The sequence below is a fragment of the Lissotriton vulgaris genome, chromosome 9 (assembly GCF_964263255.1).
Source record: "Lissotriton vulgaris chromosome 9, aLisVul1.2, whole genome shotgun sequence".
Classification (NCBI taxonomy): Eukaryota; Metazoa; Chordata; class Amphibia; order Caudata; family Salamandridae; genus Lissotriton; species Lissotriton vulgaris.
The window spans coordinates 546,388,680-546,414,600 of record NC_141697.1 but is presented as its reverse complement, the minus strand read 5'-3'; the positions used below and the strand labels follow the sequence as shown (position 1 = coordinate 546,414,600).

General features: G+C 49.9%; 1 protein-coding gene, 1 non-coding gene and 1 pseudogene across 2 annotated transcripts in view; all 3 read right to left on the bottom strand.

Moving 5' to 3' along the window:
* Positions 1–25,921, bottom strand: part of POLA2 (DNA polymerase alpha 2, accessory subunit) — a 288,530-nt gene that overhangs the window by 38,456 nt on the left and 224,153 nt on the right. The window lies entirely within an intron of this gene.
* LOC147691753 (U6 spliceosomal RNA) lies at positions 6,275–6,374 on the bottom strand (annotated as a pseudogene).
* Positions 7,122–7,228, bottom strand: LOC147691752 (U6 spliceosomal RNA). Its single transcript, XR_015300286.1, has one exon. It is a non-coding gene; the product is annotated as a U6 spliceosomal RNA (small nuclear RNA).

Below are 25,921 nucleotides of genomic sequence, written 5' to 3'. Positions count from 1 at the left end.
TTATCCTTCTACCTATACATAAAAATAGTGCCTAGACATTACAAATTACCTAAATCACTTCATAATCTGATGGATTGGGGAGGGGGCAGGAGTTCTAGGGAGATGTTTAAGATTCCCTGTTTTTTTTTTCTTTGCTATTTTACCCTCTTTGCCTTTATGTCTAGGGTATATTGTATTTACATTGCCACTCACAGGCCAAGTGGTTGTAAGCGAGCTTTTGTGTCCTGTAACATCAATTAAAATAGTTAAACCACAAAATTCCATAATTTTGCATATGAATGACCATTCCTGCTGTACTCTGGGGTATCTTTTGCCATGGAGGTCTTCTTTGAGCATCAACAACTAGGCTCTCTTCAGTCGAGCATGCCACCATTGATGGGTTTGACGCTGAACTCCAAAAGAACTATATTAGATGCAGAAAACATTCAGGATCCCCCTGATCCAATCTCTGCACCCCTTTCGATATTCATGGGGAAGGATCAACTTATTCCAATTCAGCCCATAGGCACCCAACCAGTGTCTAACCCCAGAGTGAGATCCTGCTCCAGGGGGAGCAGAAGATGACACAGAAGTCCTACTCCAAGGAGACCAAGACTGTTTTCCAAAATCATGCAACTCGCATCCATTTTAACACCCATATATGGAACCATATTTATCAATGTCACTAAAAGAGCCACTTCAGCACTCAGCATTCTGACTATTGTGCTAAAGGTGCAGGTGCCAGTCATTCCAGATTGCTTCAGCCCGAAGCACCATTAACAAGTTTCAATTTCAGAGATCCAAAGCCTTCGAGAATGAAAAAAATGATACGACACAGGTTCAGTTACTGCACACACGGACGCAAGTTCAGATCTCTAGCCCACAACTCTGTTCAAGAGGAGTAGCACCTTCCTTAACTCTATACTCTGTTTGCAAGAAGTACAGTTACTCATCATCATCTACTGACTTTCCTGACAAAGAATGTAGCTCTATGAAAGCAGTGGGTATTCTGTGGCTCTTCTGCAAAATCTTTGTGTGATGTGAACTCCACAGGACCATGGCAGATACAACAGATGGCTAAGGGAATTTACAGAGCTACCTGGAGAACATACAATAAAGCAAAAAAGCAAATCTTTGTGGATGTATTAATTGAAGAGTTGCTTGTATAAAGTTTAGCAACATATAGGCATTCAAAATAGATTTGCATACAAAACTGGATTTGTCTCCAATGCTTCCAGTTCCTGGATCTAAGTTTTTCAGTCGGTCTTTATTCAGATTCCATTCAGAAGAGGAAGTATAAAAGCAGCGGCAGACACCATTAGGAAGAACTAGTTCAGCAGTTACAGATTATAGAGAGAGTTCGGAGAAGGAATACATGCAACAGTATACTCAAATCAACTACTACTAAGAGACAGGAACCATGCTTCAGCAGTGGTGGAAAGGCTGCTGATAAACTAAACATTGACTCGCCGGTTCCTGGGTGTTGGACCCGGCCCGTTGGGCAGGTTCACCCCTAGACTTTTTGCTTTTTCCTAGCCTGTTTTTGGAACCTGGTGTTGGTGATTTTAGGCCTCTGCGCATTTTTTCGCTGTGGTACAGTGTAAAGTGCTTGAGCTCTCTGTGAATGTGTGGTGAGTGACCTGCCCTCCCATAGGAATGAATGGGGAATATGTATGCCCATGGTAGTTCCTGATGTGTGGGGAGTGCAGGGGCGAGTTTGTATGGATGAGCTCGTGAGAGTGAATGCTGCAAAATGATGTATGCGGCATGACTGTGTCTAGTCTAGAAGTACTACTTTTAGAAGTGGGCATATTTGTGTAAGTTGGTGCTAGCGTGTGATTGGCTGGTAGGCCTGGCCCAGAGTGCCTGGGCCTGCTTGTGGATTGACTGTCTGGTTTGAGGATGACAGGGGCTAGAGAGCCCAGGAGGTTGTCTGAAGTCAGCCCATGGATGAAAGGCAGCATCTGCTGCCAGGGAAGTGGGAGGAGATGGCACCTGATAGTGAAGGGCTGTGCCTGCCTAACTACAAAGCTGGCTCCACCTCCCGCTGGGCGACTGACACCTCTGTCCCTGATACTGAAGGGGACTTCCCTCTAAACCAGTCTAGCTGGTTCTCACACTGCCTGCTTCAAAGGACTTCAAAGGCTTTTCTGTGTATAAGAAGGGGCTGTGTCCCCTTCCAAAAAGTTCTTGTTTCTGACTTGAATCTGCCAGGGGCATGCTGCTGCTGGGGCTCAGGGGAATCCCTGGGCCCTGCCCAGCTCCTGGACCTCTGATGGACTCTTCCTGACTGTCCCCCTGCCTGCTGCAGCCCCTGGATGCCTGGAGGACTTCTGGGTGACCCCTCTGCCTTGCCTAGGCTGAGGGGGGGACTTTGCTGGACTTTCTGCTCCCCTAAGCACCTGGAAGTGCTTTTTCTTTGCTATAGCGCTTGGGAGCGCTGGATTTGTCCTTCTTAGCGCTGAGAGCGCTTTATTTCCCCCTTCTAGTACTGAGGGCGCTTTTTCGGGACCTTCAGCGCTGGGGAGCGCTGGGAATTGCCTGCAGCGCTTGAGAGCGCTTTATTTGCCTTATTCCGCTTTTCTCTGCCGATGCCCGGGGCCCACATTCATCAGAGCCCTTGGCCGGGGATTGCCGAGATAAACCGAAGCATCCGCGCTCCCATTGGCGGAGCGCGACGAGCCCCCTCAGTGACGCCGCGCTGGGATTGGCCCCAGCCCCGCCGCGTCATTGGCAGAGCCGCGCAGCGATTGGCTGAGGCGTCAGCGTCATCGGAAGCTTGTCCCGGGAGCCGCACTGCCATTGGCTGGCTCCCGGGTGTCTGCTGAGGCCGCCACGAGGGAGTCCGGCCGAAGAATGAGCCTGGAGCCAGGAGGGCTCCGCTTTCCGAAGTCCCGGTCCCAAGATGGGGGACCGGGTGAAGCGTGACCCGCTGCTGGGGCTCCCGTGTGCTGAGGGAGCCCCAGGGAGAGAGAGCAGACGGCGCGCTGAGCCGGTGAGTGGGGCCGGTACTGTTTTTGACAGCAGGGGGGCGTCGGGGCATATGTCCGGTGCCCGCCCCCCCCTCGAGTGCGAGCGCCTGGGTGCTCAGAGGCCGTGGAGCTTCCGCGGCTGCCCAGTCTCCCGAGGGGGACTCCTCCTATTGTTTTGGAGCCCAGAGAGGCTCAACCCGCCTAGCTTGATTTACGAGCCTGCGAGGCTCGTGAGGGCATTTGTTTGTGTCGAGTTCCCTGTGAGGGACTCCAACGAGGGCAGCCTCTAGATGGGGCGTCGGGGCACATGGTCGGTGCCCGCCCCCCCCCCTTCCTGCCGGCACGTGCAATCTAGAGCCCTGAGAGGCTCCAACGTGGGGGCAGAATTGTGGAGAGAGCCTGTGTGGCTCAGAGGGCCATTAGTGTATTTTAGAGCCACGGAGGCTCAGAGGGGGCATGTTGCTTTAGAGCCAGTGTGGCTCCAACGTTTGACCAGTGTTGGCCAGAGCCTGAGAGGCTCCAACGCTGGGTGCATAGTAGTTAGAGCCTGTGTGGCTCAGGTGGCGCAGATTTGTTCTAGGGGCTACTGAGAGCCCTGCCACAGCTTTTTAGTACACAGTTGCCCAGCACTTTGTGGGCAGCTGCCACGTTTAGGCTTTTGTGCTTTGGACTGGCGCTGCATGGCAGCGCACCCTGACTTTGGACCCAGGGCATCTTAGCCCCATCAAGGCCAGTTGGCCTAGGGACTGCCACAGGTAGTGGCTTATGTAGTGTTGGCGCAATGTGATTTCTATGCTTTTTAATAGTTATTGCTAATGTGAGTTTTTGCGCTATTGATTTATTATGCACCTCTGAATGTGTTACTGCATCATGTGTCTTCCTTTCCATGCGCTGCACCTCTGAATGGTTAGTCATCATGTGTCTTCTTGCGCTGCACCCCTGAATGTATTTTATTGCATCATGTGCTCTATTCTTAACACCTCTGAATGTTTATGGCGTCATGTGTTTCTCTTTATTACTCCTCTGAATGTGTTCATGCATCATAGGTAAGGTGTTCTGGTGTATACCCCTAAATGTGTTTATTCTTAGGTGGTTGTCTTTATTACTCCTCTGAATGTTGGTTATTGCATCATGGGTAATGTGTCCTTTTCCTAGACCCCTAAACGCTGAGTGATACTTAGGTGGTTGTCTTTTCTACTCCTCTGAATGCCCCGGTTACTTACCGGTAATCTTCATTACTCAGAGTATAGTCTTCCTCGCCACATGACTTACATAGTGAGCATTAGCTCCACGACAGAACCCTCCAAAGCAAAAAAAAGCCTCCCACCCCCTCCCAACATGTCCGACCAGTCCCACCTGACCTCTATAAGAGGCGGGCCGGCCCAACCAACAGCCTGAACTACCAAGCAAACAATGAAGCCGATAGCTAGACAGGGAGGGGGGGAGGGAATTCATGTGGCGAGGAAGACTATACTCGGAGTAATGAAGATTACCGGGGCATTACCTCCTCGTTAGTCTTCCTCGCCACATGACTTACATAGTGAGCAAATACCCAAGCCAACAAGGCTTCATTGACCACCATAAGAACCTCACCACCCGGTGAGGCAGAGAAACCAACACAAGGATGGTTTAGAATAAGTGAACAGAAAACAGGGAACACAGGAAACCTGAAATCAAGACCTAAAGGAAAAGCAGGCCAACCCGGAGCCGCAGCTCCAGTACACAGAACGGCCCCAGCGAAGTCCCCCCGGGACTGATAGAGTCCCCTGAACAAGGTGTGGGACGACCACGCCGAGGCCCGACAGCTCTCCACAGAGGAGACACCCATGAAGGGGGCCCAGGACCCAGGGCCACACCCCGTGGACCGACCCCGGACCCCCGCCGGATCCACCGAACCCAGCGAAGGAAAGGAAAGGGGGACAGCCTGTGCAAGCCAGAGAACCAAGGCGGAAAGAAAGGGTCAGCGGCCCGAACGAACCGGACCCAAAAGACACAAACAGGCCATCCCCCCGGGAAAGGGAAGACGTGCGGTCAAGAGAAACCAAAACCGCACCCCGGACAACCAGCACGGACAAGAGAGGAACCTTGTCGGCAGGGAAAGGCGGTAAGGACACCACCCGAGCCCGGGACACCAGGGAAGGAACCCCGGGAAGGAAACGGGGGACATGCCGGAGGAACCACCAGACCGGCAAAACCCGCAAGAAGGGAGGGGAGCGGAGGCACGACCCCCGCACGCCCATCCGCCCAGCAGACACTACTGCCCCCAGGAACAAAACCACCTAAAAGGCGAGGAACCGCAAAGCCACCGAGGCCAGGGGCACAAAGGGCGGACCCTGAAGAGCTCGTAGACCGAGAGAGAGAGCCCACGGGGGAGACAGGCCGAGCGCCCGAGGGCGACGGAGAAAACAACTCCGGAGCCAGCGAGCCACCCGGGAACCCAGCCCGTCGACCACCGGACCGCGGACGGCCCGCAAGGCCACTCCCCGGGCCCACCGGGAAGAAGAGGCCACGCCCAAGGAAAACCCCTCGGCCAGGAAATCCCAGACCCGCAAGGGGTCCACGGAGGCGGGGTCAGCACCAAGCCGACCGCACCAACGCGAGAAGGAAGCCCAGAGCCGGGCACAGGAGGAGAAAGTGGCAGCAGCAGCGACAACCGCTCAAGAATCAGGCCAGCAGACGGAGCCAGGCCAGCAGAAAGAGCCGCTCAACACCGACCCCGGGAGCGGGGGACCCAACCACCGGACGGGAAGATCCGGGACCGGCCAGGAGGTCCGAACCGCCAGCCCGCAAAAGGAGAGGGCACCAGGGGCGGCGGACCCCGCCGGGAACCAAAAACAGGAACGCATCCCGAATCAACGTGCCAACCACGCGCAGGGGCCAAGCCAAACTGCACTGTAACGGTCCATCAGTAGTCCACGCGCTGCCGAAGCGAGCACACAGGAGCACCCCGGCCCCGCCCAAGCGAAGCCAGCAGAGGACCCGTGGGAACAGAGGGCACGGGGGAAACGCGTACAGTAGACCGAAAAGGTCAAGCGAAAGACCGGGCAACCACAAGGACCCGGGCGGAGATACCAGAACCCGGGCAGGAGGGCCGAGACCCCCTCCGTGAACAGAGTCACCGGAGGCAGACCGAGTCGATGCCCCAGGCGCCGAAACCCCACTGGGGTCAGGGCGAGACCAGGCAACGAAGGCAAGACCCGACACAGTCGAACCGCCTCCACCAAGTCGGACCCCGGGGGAAAGACAGCCCGAAGGGACAGGACCGGTGACACCAACACCACCAGGTCGCCCGACCCGACCAAGACCCGGGGACCCCGAAGCACCGGTGTATGGAAAGCTCCACGAATATGCGTGTCATCCTTGCGCAGGGGCCATGCCAATCTTCCCATCCAAAAATAGTAAACGTGCGGCCGAAGCGAGCACAGCAAAAAGACGGCAGGCCAGGAGAACATTCAGCAACCCCCGAAGCACGAGGAGCTGTGCGACTGCAGGAGATCCCAACGACCCCCAAACGACCCGGCGCCAAAGGACGCCCCCCCCCCCCCTGAATGAACCAGAGGGAAGTACCGGGGCCAGGCACACGCCCCCCGAAGGAGGACAAGCCCGAGACGAGGGCCGAAGGGTCCACCGTACATAGGTCAGGAAGCCGACGGATGAGAGACACCGCCAGACGTGAAGCCTCACCCACGGGGGGAAAAAAAAACGAGGCCGAGAGGTAGCACACGGCCAGACAGGGAACACCAAGACCCACACCCGGCGAAGAAGATCCACTAGGCGGGTCAGGCCCACGGGCCCGAAGGCAAGCCCACACGTAGGCCGGCCAGCAAGCCCGAAGAGCCCAAGAACCGGGACAGCCACGACCCAAGACGGGACGTAACGGAGGCAACAGCCCCCCCCCACCCCCCCAGGGGACCCCCTGGAGAGAGACGGCCGAAAGCCAGGATCTAGGGCGAAAAAAGGGAGCGGCAGCACCAGTACGAGACCGGGAATAGCCGTAACACGGGCCCGGACGTCAAACCCGCACGCACCCCGTGAAGACTGACACCCGAAACCCGAGTGGAAAAGCCGAAGGCCCCCACCCCTGCAAGGGCGGGACGCCCTCACCCACAGGCGGACGAGGAGTCCGAAGGCAGGCCGCGCCCGGGGGAGCGGGCCCCAAAAGAAGAGACCGGATCCATGGAACGCTTCACGAATATGCATGCCCTCCTCGCGCAGGGGCCATGCTAATCACCTCTGCATCGTTCCAATTTCTGTCGATGTGCTGCCGAAGCGAGCACTCAGATCAGGCCATTCGCTCACCGCCGACAAGGACGCAGCCAGACCAGACGGCCGAGCCAGCCCCGCGGCCACCAGAGCGGTAAAGGTGACAAGGCCCACCCCACCGAACCTGGAAATAAAGAAGGTGAGAAAAATGCCAGCTAGCGCCCAGAGCCGCAGAGCGGAACTCCACGAGTGGCACAGGCACAGAGGCGAGAAAAACCAGGACCGAGGATGAATCCGAGCCTAAGACCCGCCGAGGCGGGGAACCGGATCCAGGGCCCGGGCCCGGGCCCGACCACAGCCCCAGGGTCTGCAGCACCGAACCCAAGGGCCACACACCCCCACAGGGGCCACCGAGAGCGAGACGTGGTGAGGAGGGCCAGGGCACCCCGCCGCGCAAGGACCCCCAGAAGGGATAGCGCCGTAAAACAGGGAGACCCCGCAGACGGGGACCGAAGGGAACCCCGGCTGCCCGAGGAGACCAGAAGGCACAGCCACCCAGCCGAACAAACTCACTCGAGACCGGCGCAACCAGACGGTCCAGGGCCCATATGAGAAACACACGGGCCCCCATGGCGCCAGAAAGGGAATACAGACACAAGGACAAGTCTCCACGGTGCACCGCGCACCTTTAGAGCGCGCCAGTGTGGTACTGAAATGCTGGCACCGAGACAATGACATAGGCCGAATGGCCTCCAGGTGTGGTAAAAAATTCCAAGATGCATGTCACAGCCAGCCGGGGGCAGGCAAAAGTGTATGGCCGACACAAAAAAAAAACATTTAACGAAATGGGAATGACCCCAAACCAAAAATGCCCTCACCGAGGACCGAACCCCCGGACCTTCCGAGAAGGAGACAGCCGCGCTGTGCATGCCGCGTCCAAACCGCAGAGCCAGCAGGAGAATGCCGCGCAAGACCGATGAAGGAATCATCGGTCGCACCTGGTGGCAACCCAACCCCGCCCCCGAGAGGCGTCCGGAGCCAATACCAGCGCGGCAAACCGCCGCGGCCCGTTGGGGAGCCAGAAAAACCACGAAGGGAGGCGGCAGCGACCAGCGCCGCGTAACGGAGCCCCAGGCCGGCCGGAGAGGAGCACCCGGACCCGGCCAGCGTATTCAGCAAAAACGAGGAAGGACCGAGCCCGCCTTCAGACCGGTACGTGCCGCACGCCGAGGCACACTACCCCGGCCAGGCGCAGTGCAAGTCCAGTAAGCGCGCCGATGACACGGGGATGTAGCCCCGAGGCAGAGCGTATGCGCCGCATGAATGAGGCCCCGGGTTCAATCCCCGGAATCGCCAGACATCTGCCACGCGTGTCTCGGATTATGGCAGAAAACAAGGCTGGCTATCAGGTCAAAGGACGAGAATGAACTAGCAAACGCCACACACCGAACGGTGAAAGTGAAACTCCCATTCACGCAGATATTGTACCTTCGACTGCATCTCCCCTTTTGCAGGGCTAAGCATGCATTCGTGAGTTAAGAAACCCAGCGCTAGTGTGAGGAGTATGTTTGAAAGCGATGTAGATTCACTTTCCAGCAGCAGTCTTGGGAGTGTACCCCGACCTCGCCTTTACATATCATGCAGGAGACAGTAAAAAAACATACACAGAGAAGTCCTCAGGAAGTTAGGCCGTAGGGAATCATGAACTTAACCGTGCACGCTTGTCACATAGCACGTAGTGCTCACTGAAGCGCCCCCTGGGCAAAGGCATGTGAATGAATCCCACCCGTAAACGGGCGTAGCACAACCCCATAAGTCCACAAGCAAACCACTCGGGACCAAATATGCACGGCATCCCCCACACTCAGGGGGCGCCCGTAGCGCAAGAGAAAACCGGGAATAACCCGGGAACACCTGCGTCCAGCGCCCAGAAAGCAACCGGAGCCCCAGACACACCGGAGAACCCCCAGCGCCGGACCCGAAGCCCACAACGGGCAAGGGCCCTACAGTAACGACCAGGGGAGGCACGGGGATGCACCAACACCCCACCTTCCCGGCCGCCCCCCCCCCCCCCCCCGTAAACCCCTGGCACGCTAGAGCAGCACCTAACCGGCCCCACAGGACCGGGGGAAGGAAGAGGGGGGGGGGATTATTTAGGCACAAGGCACCAGGGACCGCTAGAGCAGGTCCTCTACCCTAAAACCCAAGGGCCAGCTCACGCCGGCCCATCTTACCTGCACAGCGCCTCTGGAGAGAATCGCGCAGAACAAAAAAAACAGGCTGTTGGTTGGGCCGGCCCGCCTCTTATAGAGGTCAGGTGGGACTGGTCGGCCATGTTGGGAGGGGGTGGGAGGCTTTTTTTGCTTTGGAGGGTTCTGTCGTGGAGCTAATGCTCACTATGTAAGTCATGTGGCGAGGAAGACTAACGAGGAGGTAATGTAAGTTTATTGCATCATGAGTAATGTATTCTTTCTTAGACCCCTAAATGCTGTGTGATACTTAGGTGGTTCTTCTTTCTTAGTACAGGTGGTCCTAGTAAGGTCCTGGTTCCTGTTACCAGTGGTTACTGGTGGTTATCTTTGATTATTATTTTATGTTACATTTATTCTTTATTCTAGAAGTGATTTTATATTCTACATTTTATCTAGAAGTACTATATCTGATTCTGACAGGCGCCCATGTGGCCTGTCTGGTGTACATAATCCCTGTGAATATTGCCCGTGCCAGTTGGCACAATGTATATGTGTGATTTTATCTGATGTGTTTTTACAATACAAAAGTCATTTTTACAATAACCTTGTGTGGAGTCTCTTTTGTGGTGTGCCTAGTATGTTGTTGCTGTTGTGCGCTTGCGCAAATGCTTTACACATTGCCTCCGAGTTTAGCCTTACTGCTTGAGCCAAGCTACCAAGGGGGTGAGCAGAGGTTATCTTGGCGTGTGACTTCCTTGCCCTGACTAGAATGGGGGTTTCTGCCTGGCTTTGGCGTCAGCCTTAGCCTACCAGAAATAGCCAGTTCTAACACTGGGGTTAGCACTTAGGTCACTATTCTCTCGCCTATGCCTTCAGCATTCACAAGAACGACAAGGTTCTCTGTGCTCAAAGAGAACACCATCATTCATCAATAAGCTGATGACATTCAGATGTACCTAAAGCTAGCAACACACTACTTAATTCTGGTTCTGACTGCCTTTCTGGACAACCTGGAAGACTGGATGACTTCTCTCTTTGGCACCAATCTCGGGAAATAAAACTACATCATACAAGTGACCCTTCACTCAAGTAAAAGGACAGGCATAGCTTCATTAGCCTTCGTCGCAAACCACCTATAAGTTGCCTGCGTTGCAGAACCATTAGGCTTAAGCTGGACTCAACCCAAAATCCAAATGCACATTAAAAAAATCTGTCCATACCAGGTCCACCACCTGATTTAGTGTGCCCTACCACCCAATAACAGTTGTACAGTCATTATTACTTTTACCACCCATCACTGATGGCAATGATTTTTGCTGGTCTACCCAAGTGAAGCATGACCCAATCAAATCCATCCATCATGCCAGAGCTTACCTGGTGATTGGAGCAAGGGCATCTGACCATATTACAACAACCCTTAACCACCTCCTCTTACTTCTCAGGGAGCTCAAGCTGCCATAAAATCAAATGTATCATTATCAAAACAAATATATATTTTCAACAAACTGATCGCCAGAGGTTCTTAAAATATGGATACAGTTCAAGGCAGATGTTAGACATTCCTCGGACCACAAAGAAACAAACACTACTCAAGTCAGCCTACTCCTTTGCCTCAAAGCCCTCCAAGAAAAAAACAAAAGTTGCTAATTAACTTGAACTGTGCAAGGCCCTCAAAATGTTTCTATGGAAGTCATCTCATTAACATGCAGGGTCTCCGGTTTATATGCGACTTTCTATTGGCTTAATCATTATCAGTGTAATGCAAGTCTGTTCTCTGTGAAGTGATCCACTACCCATTTGGTGCCATCTGACCTATTTAGATATCTAAAAAAATACAAATATGATGCCCAGCACATAATGTACTTAGAATTTCTTTTATATGGGTAAGATATGCAGAGCATCAGTCCCCAGAAATGATGTCCTGACGGGTTAAGTATGTAAGAAGTCATGGTGAAGCTCTGCTGAAAACATTAACTGGGACATCATTGCAAAGCTACAAGGCAAATACCCAAAGAGGAAACCACCTTGGAGTAGAAAATGATAAAACATTACATTGCTAGACACCGAAGTTAAGTTTGTATGTATTCTTTTAAGCAGTCAGAAAAAAGCAGTGATGTTCCACAACTCCAGACTTGGAGGTAAGAAGGGGACAATCGTTTGACTTGGAAATGACTCGGCAAACCTTAAAAATGATGCATACCTATAACAGACTACTTTAGTCTCTGTGAAAACGTTTTGATTCCTCAAAGAATTGTACCCTTCAAGGAGACAACCTTTCCTATTATGTGGGTCAGTACAGTAAACTGGCTCTAAATGTTTTTGAGTAAGAATCGCTAACAAATGAGGATTCAAGGAGTAGAGAGAAAGCCTGAACTGACCGGAAAATTGTCTGACACTTTCATTCCCTAAATAGGAGCAAACGGTTTCTGTCCGACAACTCACTAACACCCCCCAAAGCCATACTCACATACGGAAAGTAATGTACCGGATCTACTGCTCTGCACCACAAACTTACTACTCCACTCCTACAGTTATACCCCTGCCCTTCCACCACCACTATTCCTGGACTGCCGAGCCAATTCCAACATGGCTGCCTGGAGCTTCAGCTCAGTTGGAAACCCCGCTCAGAACATCCTAACGCGGCCCTCCAAGCCCCACTAAATTATCTGCAAGGGCCAAATGCCAAAATTGGACGATCTGGAGCGTCTGCCTCTGGGGCCGCTTATACTTCCAGTGGCTGCTCTGCCGTGATATCGGAAACATCCACCCCTGGCGAGAACACCTCAAGAGGGCACCCGAGGTGAAATGGAGGTAGAAGTGGGGGAGGTCGCGTTGAAACGGACCCCCGTTATGAGGTAACAATGCGGGGGCCGCAACATCAGGAGCGGGCCCCCTGCTGCCCTTTCATCTTTCCCGGTGGGCGCCCGCAGCTGGTGCAGCCCGTGATCGCCGGATCTGCAGCCTCCATCCGTCTGTGTGGCCCGACCACAGTGTGTAGATGGGGGCCCGTGGACACAGCGGACGGGCGGGACAGGTTACATGACCGGGAGAGGATTTTAATTACAGCGCTCACCCCCTACATATGACAAAGCCGCTAACGCCTCATTGGTAGAGCCAAGATAGACACCAGCTTTTTGTTGAGCATGAAAGCTGAGTGGAGACCTGGGGATTTGTTTTAACACCCCTCCAGCTAATGACTCGGCTGGACTGTGGTGCCCAGTACAGGAGCGTGAGAGCATTTAGACCAAGGATCATATGTGTGCTGCAGTGGTGAAAGGAGGTGCAAATACTGAAGATGCTCCTCCTTTTCACTGTCTGACTCCTTTTCCCCTCTTGTTCTTCCTCCATTGGGCCGGCTCCCTGGTTTTCTTTGGACTTGGCCCTCGTGACTTTTGGACTGGAACTCGTGTGCGCCCCACCATTTTGGGACCCTCTCCTGTTGTCGCTCTTACCCTGGGTGCATCTTGCCATATTGAGATGGTTTTCATTAATGCCCACGACCCGGGTCCGCCATTTTGTTGATTCTTGTCCTTTCCTTTGGTCCCTTGGATTCCATCCGGCTGACCTTCAGACCTTTATCTTACGCTGGACTGCCTGATGTTTCTCCCCCTCAGGTCCCCCTCTCTCCTCTCAACCATCTCAGCCTCCAACTCTTCTCCCCCACACACCGCTCTCAACCCGTTTTTAATTTAATTTTATTTTTTTATTTCTCTTTTCTCTCTGTAAATATGTGATATATACTTGTCCAAGCCGAATCGCTGGTAAAATGGAATCCTAAGAAAATCTATTTGTATATATATGTATATAGAGATAACTCTAACCACTAGTATATGTAGTATTGTATTGTAAGACCTTTGTACTCACTACGATTCCTATGTGATTCTTAGAGTTTAGCCATTTGTATCTCTTCCTTGAGCGACTTTACGACTTGTACATTTGCAATTTTTTCTATTTGTATCTCTTCCCTGTGTGACTTTACAACTTGTATATTTGCATTTTTTTTCCTGTTTGTATCTTTTATGTAACTCATGTAATCCTAAGTCCTTATGCATCGCAATTGGTTCTTTTGTAAAGCGCTCTGACACCTTCGGGTAATGTTCGCGCTATAGAAAATCGCATTAAATAAATAAAATAAAGAAATAAATAAAATATTCTGCACTAAGACCAACACATCACATACTAGAAATGAAAAACATTAACATTATTCTTGACCCCCTCAACAAACGAATGACAACTTAGGCCAGTAACAGAGATGGAGGTCACTGTCTTTGTTTGAGCCTTGGAGCACCTTTAAATAAGTACGGCGGGCGCAAACAGGAACAGTGGGCCATAGTCCAATGAATGTGCTATCCCCAGGGAAGCCGGGAACTTGCATTTCATAGGGGCAGCGCATTCAGTGAAATACAGAGCAGCTGCTTCAAAGCCACTCCATGTTTCACAGCGCAAGCGGCAACCTGCTTTAACTTTGAAGAGGGGAAAGAGATCCATATGCAGGGAGGTGCAGTGAGTGACTGCACCTACCTGCAGGGTGATGTCTGGGGGGGGGGGTCCACTGTACCCCTTTAACTCCCTCCAGAGGGCAGTCCTCAGGTGGAGCACCAATTGTGCACCTCCTCTTTATGGGACACTGTCTGTATGCCTCCAAAGGGCACATTTGCTTCTGTGCCTGTGTTCATAATATTGTGTGGGCGTGGAGTCAAAGTGATTCCCTCGTTTGCATGTGGCCACACCCCCCTCACCCTCTGAAGAGAACGCTGGAGCTACATTTGCGCCAGCATTAACAATATTACAGAAGGGGCCACACAAGTGTCTGCGCCCCTTCTGTAATACAATAGTGACCCGGGGTGCAAGAAGTGGGTGCACATGCCAGTTGCACTCCCGGGGCACTATCTGTAATACAGCCACTGGTTCCTCAATCAAAGTGCATCTCATATGACCACATCAACAATACCTTACTCTTCTCTATAAACTCATTATTGTTAGTAAATTTTCACAGCATGCCTGCTCGCCCACACCCCTTGATCTTGCGTGACAGTTGCATTCTCAAACACAAATGCACACCAAGATAAGAAGATGGCCCAAATCCAGTAACCAACAAAATCTTGATTCCTACCAAGTCACCTTAGCACGGTGAAAGTAACTAAATGGTGGGGATCCCCTGCAAAATGTGATGAGGGGCCTCTTAAACTACCACAGTTAACAATTGCCTTTGGGCTCTATGGGGGCTAACTGAAGGGTTGGGGACTTTTAAAGGGTTGATCACCCCCCTTGCACCGCATGGGCTGCAGGGGTCTTCGTAACACCACTGTCTTAGCATATGGACCAATGCAATTGTTAATGTAAAACCTAAATACATTAACTCTTACCACTAATTATCTCCTCTTTGATACACCAATTACCTTGTCCAATCTTGAGAATTTTGGTTCCTTTTTAGCTACCATAATCCCTACCGTAAGAGACATACTTGGCAGTCAACAATATCCTTCACTCCCACCTATCAACTGTATTCCTTTATTCCCAATACCCACAGCAAAACGACCCCCCTCCTCCAGTGCACCAAGCATTCATGCATTTCTACTGCTCTATCTCCCTCAAGTAGCCAACCCTTTTTCAGGCTCATCTAGAGATTACACCAGTCTCACCAATGGTTTCAATCTCTTCTTCTGGTATATATTGCTATTACTTACAGTATGTAGGTGCTTTGCCATTATAAAAGAAGTCACTGATCTCCATCTAACTATTACCCATTGTCAAACTATATTTTTCTCCCAAAAAAGAAAAAAAAGTACAAAAAATGTTCAAGGTCTTCCATCTTGCAATCTTCTGTATCCATTACAATCTGGTTCACAACAATTTGACCACACACAAAAAACACTTGTGCGCGTCGCCAACCTCCTCACTTCTCACATAACCCCTCCTTTAAAAATATCTGCATTGCTCTCAGCAGTTTTTGAAGCTGTTGATCCCAGTGCCATACTCCTGACTCTTACCTTTGTATTCCTGTAAAAGTGTTCTGAAGCCACTGTTCGTGTTCGTGCCATTTTACAAAGAAATTGTTGACTACACCAAAAAGCCAGACTGGTTTTAAATGTAGTGAGGAAAATCCTACAAGAGATGCATTGCAAGAAGTCTATGTCAATTTCTTTATTGAAATCAAAGTAGGCAACACGAGTAGTGCGATAGAGAGGTCACTCAGCAGGGAAATCCCATTAACCATACGCAAAAGAAACCCCTCTCCCATCCCTATAATATTACAACTAGAGAATGGAGGCAAGAGGTGGTGAATAGTGAAATGCAACGTCCTCTTCTCAACAAATGTCTTTAAAAGCATCTAAAACTAGCAAATACGCCCACCCAATGCTTGAAGAGTAGTAAAGATGCTTGCACAGAAATACTGTTTACTCAAAGAAAATTCTTGGCCAAATATGGATAACCTTTCAGTAAATACCCCTTTTAGCCTCATCCGAAAAAAATTCATTTTATTCTTGAATGCTTCCATGGATAACTTTTAGTTGGATGGATTAAGAGAGCAGTTTGAATTTATGATGCACTTCGTTCCTTTCTAGTGCCGAGTAAGTCCGTCCTCCTCTGAACTGCTAAATAGATGAGGTCTGCAAAGACACTAGACCCTCGCGAAACTTCTTAGCGGTCCTCAGCAGAACTTGCACTGCGTCTGGGATTTCAAGGTACAATATTGCTGTATCCTTCTGCTGATCTGGTCCTGTAAGGCATTTAGGGGGTATTCTTATGGTCTTTATTATCACTGTAAAAGATAATGGCTCAATTCAACGTGCTCTTTTGTAAAGAATTCCTCTATTCGACTTCTTAAGTCGTTTTCGATGTCACTCATGTGAATACAAAGACTTGGCCGACACTGTTTTTCTGTTATCAAAGGCCATGACCTTTCTCTTTAATCAGCAGATCACCGAGGCAGTTTACTAACTAAACGTGTACAATAACAATCTTGCATTTGCTTCCTGGCCTGGTCAGTCCTTGGGTTTTCATTTCTCATACCATCAGCCTAGGACCCAATACTAGAGATTTCCTAATTTTGAGTTATCTTCACATCTTGATCCCTTTCCTTGCTCTCCACTGCGGTCACATTACTCTTTATGATGTCCAATCTCTAGTGTAGCCTCTCCATATGCTCCTATACAACTATCTCAGCAATGGTGAACACATATAAACAGCCTAGGCTTGTGTCTCCCTTCACATCTGGTCTCTTCCCAAGCAAGATCCAGTGTGGTTATAAAAAGGATGAAGGGTTCTCCCACGTCGTTCTGTTTTGAACTGATAGGCTGCACCTTGTAAGGGATCGAGCCTTACTCCTGAATTAGTAGAGATCACCACTCCAACCCTTATGCTCCTACTTTGATCCAGGACACCTTGCCTCTTGCAGCTCCCCTACTGCAACTACATACACTCACGGTCCTCCGTAGACTGCACCCCTGCGCACTGGCCTGCTGCCACTTCTCCTTGCTTCCCCCGTAAGAGTCCTTTGTCACAGCCCCACAGTGGGAGCAGCATAGGGCTATGGCCATGTGTTTCAGATCAGTCCCAAACATATCTTAACTCTCTTTCCTGCTCAACACACTTCTCCATCCACACAGAAGTCGACTAGCCTCAAATACCATGCTGTATGTCTCTACGCCTCTGCACAGTAGGCACAATCTCTTTTTATAGTGCTTGCCTTAGGATGTGCATCTTGTGCCTTCACAGATAGAATCAGTGGCATTTTCTGACCTGCACCATGAAAGAGGCAGCACTGAGCTCCTCCAACTTCGGATGGGTCCCAAAAGTAAGGCCCGCTCTGAAGCTCCAACTGAACATGTTCACTCAAGTGCCGGTCAGGCTGTGTCCCGATACCCCCTTTTTACTACGTTACACAATTTATTTGCAGGCAAAGTGAAGGAGCAGCATAAAAGTAGGAACTCCGCTGCATGAAGAGTAGCATTTTTAGGGCAGAACCTACACTTCACTTTCTAGGACTTATAACTGGGTATTAAATGTTCCTTTGACAGGAAAAAAGATTAAAAGTGAGGCGATGTTCTCTCCCCTTCTTAAAGTGGGGAGTAATTTTAGATTTGGGGAGAGAAATTGGCTCAATCTGTCTAGATGAAGTAGTCCTCCACGCGAGACACATCGACATCCCACTGTCGATTTACTCGGGTTCGAAATTATGAAGGTGGTCCGCACACAACTTTAGTACAAGTGCTGTGGTGCAGGCTGATGCAACACAATAGTGAAGCTGTCTTTTAGACTAAGAAGTTCCATCATTACTCCAAGTGAGTGAATACTTCAGAGCTTAAAAGATCACTTCAGGGCCCAAACTCGAAGGGCTAGCCTGGCCATTTTACCACTCTAGCATTTTCCCAATAGGCTACAATCTAAGGGGCTGCTTCTCAGCAAGAGCTATACCAATGGTAAAAACATGCCCATTCGACCCAAATCTAACCTTGCCCTCGTGGAGAGTGGTGCTGGCTGGAACATTTTTGCCAGGGATAAATTTGGTTTCCATTCCGGTCCTGCAAACACGGATTTTCTCACTTTAGTACTTGTATATTTAGCAATTATGCTATTCTTTGTCTCCGAATTATTTAGGGGGTGTTTGAGGACTCCTTCTTACGGGTTACACATGGACCACCACCTGTGGTATCCTCTGAAAGGATACACAAGTGAAAAAGTACGACAATTCGAGATAATGCAAGATAAATAGAGACACCGTATTGTTATTTGGGTACAATGTATACTACATAAAGTACATGGACAGCTCTCATAGGGACACTGTGAACTGATGTCGTACAAACAACGCTGAGTATGCAATGTTATGAAACAAAATATCCCTCTAGCTTCTTTATGAAGGCGAATGCTCCTCTCGTAAAATCCTTGAAAGATTACATCATATGGGGGCTCGGGGTTGGAAAAACAAGCTTTCTCACGCGAAAGTACTTCAGTTAAGGCGTTGAAATAAACTACGCAGCCCACACGTTATTCTGGAAAATTCCAGCCCCGTTTAACGGATGTGACGATCTTCATTGATGGGACACGTGCGCGTGGCGTAGCAACCATGCAACAGGCCGGATTGTAAACAAGGGATATGCGCCGCCCTGCTGCCCATGGTCAAGTAGTAAAAGACCATCATAACTGGGGTGCATTAGACCCCAAACGAAACCCTACACCTGGCCCCACTGCACTAATAACAGCAAATATCACCTCGAATGGAGAATTCCAAGTGATGTGCTGATTCAGAGGTAACTTAATGTGCGTTAATTTTGCAACGTAATCAGTTTCGGTATTACCAGGGACAATCTATCTCCCTGTCTACCCTACCGGATGTTGTCTCGGATAAAAAAATTCGAAACTGTGTAATTATCTGCGGGAACGGAGACAAGCGTCCCTTGGCGTCCCCAATTACACAGGGAACAGCTGATAACGTTTTTGTAATTGCGCATCTAAGATTACCGATATCTGAAGGGTGGGTAATTCGGTGTGTGACATTAACACACCAAAATTACCCCTCAAGGCCTTAACTCCAATCTGCCCTGAAAATCGCGTTTCACAAGCAAACACAGTCTCTACTTCCAACGGGATTTTACAGTCTTGCACACATTGTGCCCGATGCTGGTGTTTGCAGCCCAATTTACGCACCTAGAACAATGGAAACAAACGCAAGCAGTGCACTATTTGCTAATGCAAGGTCTACAACTTGGATTGACTGCAAATTTGTCTACTTGTTTCAGGTTTATAAAACAAGTTAAAATGTACTATCGCGATGGTAGTTTATTAATCAGAAAAGGGGAGAAGAAACACAAATGTCACTTTTAAAATGAAAAAGGCATTCCTAGTCAACAATAATCTGGATGTTGGAGTGACCCAGCAGTGGCTCCTTGGCTATGGTGGAGGAGCATGGCCCCACCAAAAACGTCAGGAAAGGAAAAATAAACAGGTGCGGCACCTCCGTAATGGCGGAGGAGTGTCGCCCCACAGCTTGCACCAGGAGACGGTAAATAAAATGACAATAACAGCTACTGTCATTTTATTTATGCTGTCTGTTCGAGCCAGAGCCCCGCAGTGACTATAGGCCTGGCTGGGCCGGGCTTGTCGGGGAGGAGTAGAGTGCACTCGTAAGTACGCATTTGTGCTTGGCCGGCTGTCCAAGGCCGCCCTAGCACACATGCTCAATTATGTTTAATCAAGCAAATAATGGACGGAATGCTGACAATGCAAAATTCTCCCCAGTCAAAAGATCTGGGTTAACTCCATCGTTCTTTTGCCCACTACGCCACCCCAGTTTGGCCCAGCCATATGCAAATCAGTCTTGACCCTGTGCCCCATGGGAACAGTCCAGACCGAACTGCTAGGGCAGGCCCTCCCTGGACCAGACACAAGCATCCTGGGAACGGTTTCAAGGTATGTCACCTTTCTTCAGCCAGACTAGCTTGAATCCAGTGGCACAGTGAGCAAGGGACCAAAGTCTGGGCATACCCATCCCACTTAGGGAGAAAAGTGTTACAGCAAACAAATGATGGACGGAATGCTGATAATGCAAACATTCTCCCCCAGTCAAAAGATCTGGGTTAAATCCATCTTTCTTTTGCCCACACCCCAGGGTGTGCATGGGTCGTTAATCCAATCTGCCTCCCTCCTCCCAGGCTCGCGATGCCCACTAGACACCAGGGATTATTTTAAAAAACATATATATATAGGGACGGGGACTGCCCATCATGGGCATACCCATGCCTCCATTCCGAAACAAAATACGATGAATCTTTCTGCCCCCCTCACCCCCCCCCCTGGAAGAGGGTGATTCTTTCCAAATGCCCCACCTATTGGCGGTGGGGAGGGGTCGAAGAAAGCCCGCAAGACACCAGGGACATTTAAAAACTATGAAACTGTGATTTTACGCGCAATAAATCCTGGTGGGAGCCAGCATATGTGGGGCTCATTCTTTCTTTTGAGGGTGAGCGTGGTGTTCATATAAAGAGCCAGTATGCTTACCGGCATGCCCTCTTGATCTGGCGTGACACGAAAAATCAGCAAACTTTGGTGTGTGTATAAAACTACAATGTGTCACCCCCCCAAGAGGTCTCAAAGTATTTTGCTGGGACTTACTGCTATGGGGAAAGAAGCTGCAGCGTGTCTGTAGAGGCCCCACCCGGTACCGCAAAAATTATCCCTGAAGACGAGGTCGGGGGTGTGTGAAACTTTGAGTCAAGCCACTGGGCTCTGGTCAGCTATCACTGTATGGGCTGTAACCATGAACTCAAAGTACCAGCATGCCTCTGGTCTCGACATCGTCACAGGAGGCAGTTCCATTGAAAGCGGAGGCTGGGGGTTTACATCTACAAAAGGAGTGACCAGAGTTATACTCAGGACCCTGATAATCCCCAGCTGTGAGGCTCTATGAGGAAACGAGAACCGGCACTGATGAAAGCTAAGACACTTGCTAGAAACGCGTCTGCCTGACGTTTTCCTGGACTTTGCTGTGATTTTACGCGCAATAAATCCTGGTGGGAGCCAGCATATGTCGGGCTCATTCTTTCTTTTGAGGGTGAGCGTGGTGTTCATATAAAGAGCCAGTATGCTGTTCCCTGGCTTACCGGCATGCCCTCTTGATCTGGCGTGACACGAAACATCAGCAAACTTTGGTGTGTGTATAAAACTACAACGTGTCACCCCCCCAAGCGGTCTCAAAGTATTTTGCTGGGACTTACTGCTATGGGGAAAGAGGCTGCAGCGTGTCTGCAGAGGCCCCACCTGGTACCGCGCAAATTATCCCTGAAGACGAGGTCGGGGGTGTGTGAAACTTTGAGTCAAGCCACTGGGCTCTGGTCAGCTATCACTGTATGGGCTGTAACCGTGAACTCAAAGTACCAGCATGCCTCTGGTATCGACATCGTCTCAGGAGGCAGTTCCATTGAAAGCGGAGGCTGGGGGTTTACATCTACAAAAGGAGTGACCAGAGTTATGCTCAGGACCCTGATAATCCCCAGCTGTGAGGCTCTATGAGGAAACGAGAACCGGCACTGATGAAAGCTAAGACACTTGCTAGAAACGCGTCTGCCTGACGTTTTCCTGGACTTTGCTGTGATTTTACGCGCAATAAATCCTGGTGGGAGCCAGCATATGTCGGGCTCATTCTTTCTTTTGAGGGCGAGCGTGGTGTTCATATAAAGAGCCAGTATGCTGTTCCCTGGCTTACCGGTATGCCCTCTTGATCTGGCGTGACACGAAACATCAGCAAACTTTGGTGTGTGTATAAAACTACAACGTGTCACCCCCCCAAGCGGTCTCAAAGTATTTTGCTGGGACTTACTGCTATGGGGAAAGAAGCTGCAGCGTGTCTGCAGAGGCCCCACCTGGTACCGCGAAAATTATCCCTGAAGACGAGGTCGGGGGCGTGTGAAACTTTGAGTCAAGCCACTGGGCTCTGGCCAGCTATCACTGTATGGGCTGTAACCGTGAACTCAAAGTACCAGCATGCCTCTGGTCTCGACATCGTCACAGGAGGCAGTTCCATTGAAAGCGAAGGCTGGGGGTTTACATCTACAAAAGGAGTGACCAGAGTTATGCTCAGGACCCTGATAATCCCCAGCTGTGAGGCTCTATGAGGAAACGAGAACCGGCACTGATGAAAGCTAAGACACTTGCTAGAAACGCGTCTGCCTGACGTTTTCCTGGACTTTGCTGCGATTTTACGCGCAATAAATCCTGGTGGGAGCCAGCATATGTCGGGCTCATTCTTTCTTTTGAGGGTGAGCGTGATATATATATCTTCCTCGCGGTTGCCAGTTGGTAGTTATAAGTTAGGACCATGTTGCCATAGGAAAAGCATTGTTTTACTTACCTAGAACTTTGGCACCGTTTGAAGAATCTTCACAAAATGTTTCCAAAAAAGTGCTTTGGTTATTCCTTTAGCACATGGAAAGCTTCAGGGGGATTCGTGAAGCGGGGGAAAAGAAAAAGGGTGTTTAAAAAAGGGTGCGTTTGCAATGTTATTTCCCATAGGAACCTGTCAACACGACTATAGCCCGAATCACTGAATGGAATTACACCAAGTTTGGCAGAAAGGTAGATGTTACGCAGATTGTGCTTTTTGTTACTTGGTGCAAATCCGTTCAGTAGTTTTTCAGAAATATAAGTTGAAAATTATAGTGATATCTCTGGTCGCAAAGCCTTCGCAAAAAAAAGACAAGCTCATGCAGGGAAATGCACAGCTCTGATTGGCTGCCGACACTTCAACCAGGAATTGTTAGCAGCCATCTTGAACTCGGCTTCAGCGAGTCCCAAAAAAAAAAAAAAAAATAAGGGCAGGGAAGAAATACCCTTCCCCCCTTGGTCTTGGGTTTCGCATGGGATCCTGCCACAACATAAAATTCTTTTTATTTTTTAAATTTGCAGCAAAATTGCGATATTTGGGGCAAAAAACTGCTCCAAAACCAAGCGCAGGCTCACGCTCTTTCTTTTAAATAACCCCTGGGGCATATCATAAATACAGGAGCATGTCCCTGATGCACATCATAAATATAGGATGGGGGGGCATATGGGCCCCCTCCTAGGGCTTATCAAAGCACTGGGGACCACCACCACCCTGGGGCTTTTTATATTTAGCTTGGGGTGGCTTAACAGACCCCACTCAGGGACCACCGCCGCCCCGGGGGCCAAACTCTAAAATGGGAGGGGGAGCCGCGTGGGCCCTCCTCCAGGGCCATTCCCGGCCCTGGGGACCGCCACCTCCCCGGGGCAGGCCCCATAAGAAAAAAAGATGGGGGGGGCTGCACGGTGCCCCCTCCTAGAGCCATACATGGCCCAGGGGACCACCAATCCCACACTGGGCTGGTTCCAGCAATGTCCCAAGGTGCCCACACCCGGGACATTGGACCGCTGCCGTCAAGCTATAGCAAACCTGCTCTTCTTTCAGCAAGCTAGAGCAGGAAATGCTTTCGCTTGCTGAAGGTGGAGCATGTCTGTTTTCCTGCCTGCTGTCAAGCGAGCAGGGAAACAGACATACTGCTGGGAAGAAGGAGTCAGCAGGGACCGCAGGGCCTTCAGGCTCCCCCCCACGGACCCCAAAGTTTAAAATGTGGCTGCCCTGGAGGGCACCCACACTACAGGCCAGGCCCCGGGGGATGGGGTCCCCCAAGGCCAAAAATGGCCCAGGGAAGGGGCCAGGTGGCATCCGCTTCCTTTTATAAATTCTTTTTTTTTTTTTAAATAAAGGGCCTCTCAGCCGCCCCGCGTTCTTAACATGCCTGGCCAAGGAGGATGGGGTCCCCCATGCAAAATGGATGCATCACATTTTTCCACTCAAAACTGAACCTTTCTTTTGCAAAGGGGATAGTTGTGGATGTTGGGCTCTAGCTGTGCAGGCACCTAGGGAAGCCTAGCAAACCTAAACCTTTTATAAAACTTGACACCTGGGGAATGCAAGGTGGGGTGGCTGGCATGACTCTCGCCAGGTTTTTTTCACCCAGTATCCCTTGCAAACCTCACACTTTGACTAAAAAATACATTTTCCTCACATTTCTGTGACAAAGGTCTAGAATCTGTGGGGAGCCACAAACTTTTCCACCCATCACTGCATCAAGTCTGCCAACAAAAATGATACCTCACTTGTGTGTGCATGCCTAACGTCCTACGACAGGAAACAGACTAAAACGTAACATGGACACATCACATATTCAGACTAAAAATGGACGCTCTTTTTTGCAAAGGTGGTAGCTATGAAATGTGGGCCCTAGCTCAGCCTGCACCTAGGAAAACCTAGCAACCCTGTACATTTTTTTTAAACTAGACAGATTGGGGAATCTAGGGTTGGGTGACTAGACAACCAATGTAGTCTGGGGGTGTGTGACTTTGGGGGCTCTCACTAGGTAATTTTACCCAGAAGCCCTTGAAAATATATAAAACTTTGGGGGAAAAAACACACACATTTTCCTCACATTTAAAGTTCTGTATACTGCATGGAGTCATTAGTTTCCTACCACCCTGAGTTCCCACACGTCTCTAGAGAAGTATGGTACCCCACTTGTGTGGGTGGACCAAGACACAAAAGTGGATAGATCAGTGATGAGGTAGCTGCTGGATTCAGGGCTGTGCTCTGCTGCCACCCATGGAAACCTACTAACAGTAGACATTTCCGAAAACTAGACAACCAGGGAATTCCAAGGTGGTGTGCCTTGCATGGACCACACAAGGTTTTCTTAGCCACAGTTCTCCTCAAACATTGCCTGAAATCATGCATTTCCTTTGCATTTCTGTGATGGAAGTTTCTAAAATCTGCATCAGTCTACAAAATTCCTATCACCTAGTGTTAGCCTACTTATGCCGATAAAAACGCTGCCCCACTTAGTACCCGAGACGGAAAATGATCAAACCAAGGGCAATGGGAGTCCCCCGATGAGGGCTCCGATTGCCCTCTGTTTGATCTGTTTCGATCGCAGGCACTAGGGAGCGCTGCACAAGGGGCACAACGTTCTTAGCAGCAAAAGTGGGGTCATGCTGGGTGGTAGGAATGTTGTGGATTCCTGCGGAGCACTCAAAAAATGTATGGAGTGTGCATTTCTCTGTATCCAAATGGTCACTATATTTGATATGGTAGTGCCCGAAGTGACTTGATTTCATAAATTAAAAGTGATTTGATTACTAACCTACAAGCGGACTCTGAAGGCGGGCGCCTTTTCTGCCGTACACGTCTTGGACTACTGTTTTTTTTTTTTTACTAATTTGTGAAATCAAGGCGCTATGGGTACTACCTTCTGAAATATAGTGACTATTTTGATATCAAGAAATACACGGTCCATACAATGTTTGAGTGTTCTTAATGGATGCTTGCTGTTCCGCGTGTGACTACTAAATTTACTGGTATTTGAGCTTCCGAGATATGGACTATTCCTGGTGATCTTTGCCCTGATGAAGCCCTATTTTGGCCGAAATGCGTTAGCTGTGCTTCTGTTCATGAGAGAAGAATAAAATAATTCAAAGTTATAAGAAATCTCGTGACCAACGCTGTTTATCTGATTATTTGTTATCGTGATTTTGGGAGATGCTTCTCTAATGTGTAAAAATGATCTTTATGTTGAGTTATTTGATAGCTAACCTAAAGCGGCGGGCTGCAGGTGAATATACTCCGTGGAACCCACAGGTGGTGCGGTACAGTGGTCCTTACTACCTTCATATTTTTTTTACAAATCTGGAATACGATTGCTGGACACGGCTGCCGGGAACTGGGCAGCAAGGAACCAGTGCAAAGTGGGGCCGCAGGGAGCAAGCTACACCTGCAGGTACCACTCATGCCTCGCCCCCTACCACAGCATGTATATGCCTAACAGTGCCTTCCTATAGAAAGAGGTAGAGCCATTATGGTTGGTTTTAGTCAAGTGTATGAGGCTAGTGGTATTTCTTTTTGCTTTAAAATGTGTATGCTTTTTGTTTTAATGGTTCACTTAATACCAAATTATGTTCACAGTTATATTTGTATGATGAAAACCTGTAAACCAAAACGGGAATTTTAATGTTAAAAAGAATCCGCCTTTGAAAAGAAACTAAAAAGCGAAGTATCGTGCCAAAAAAAGA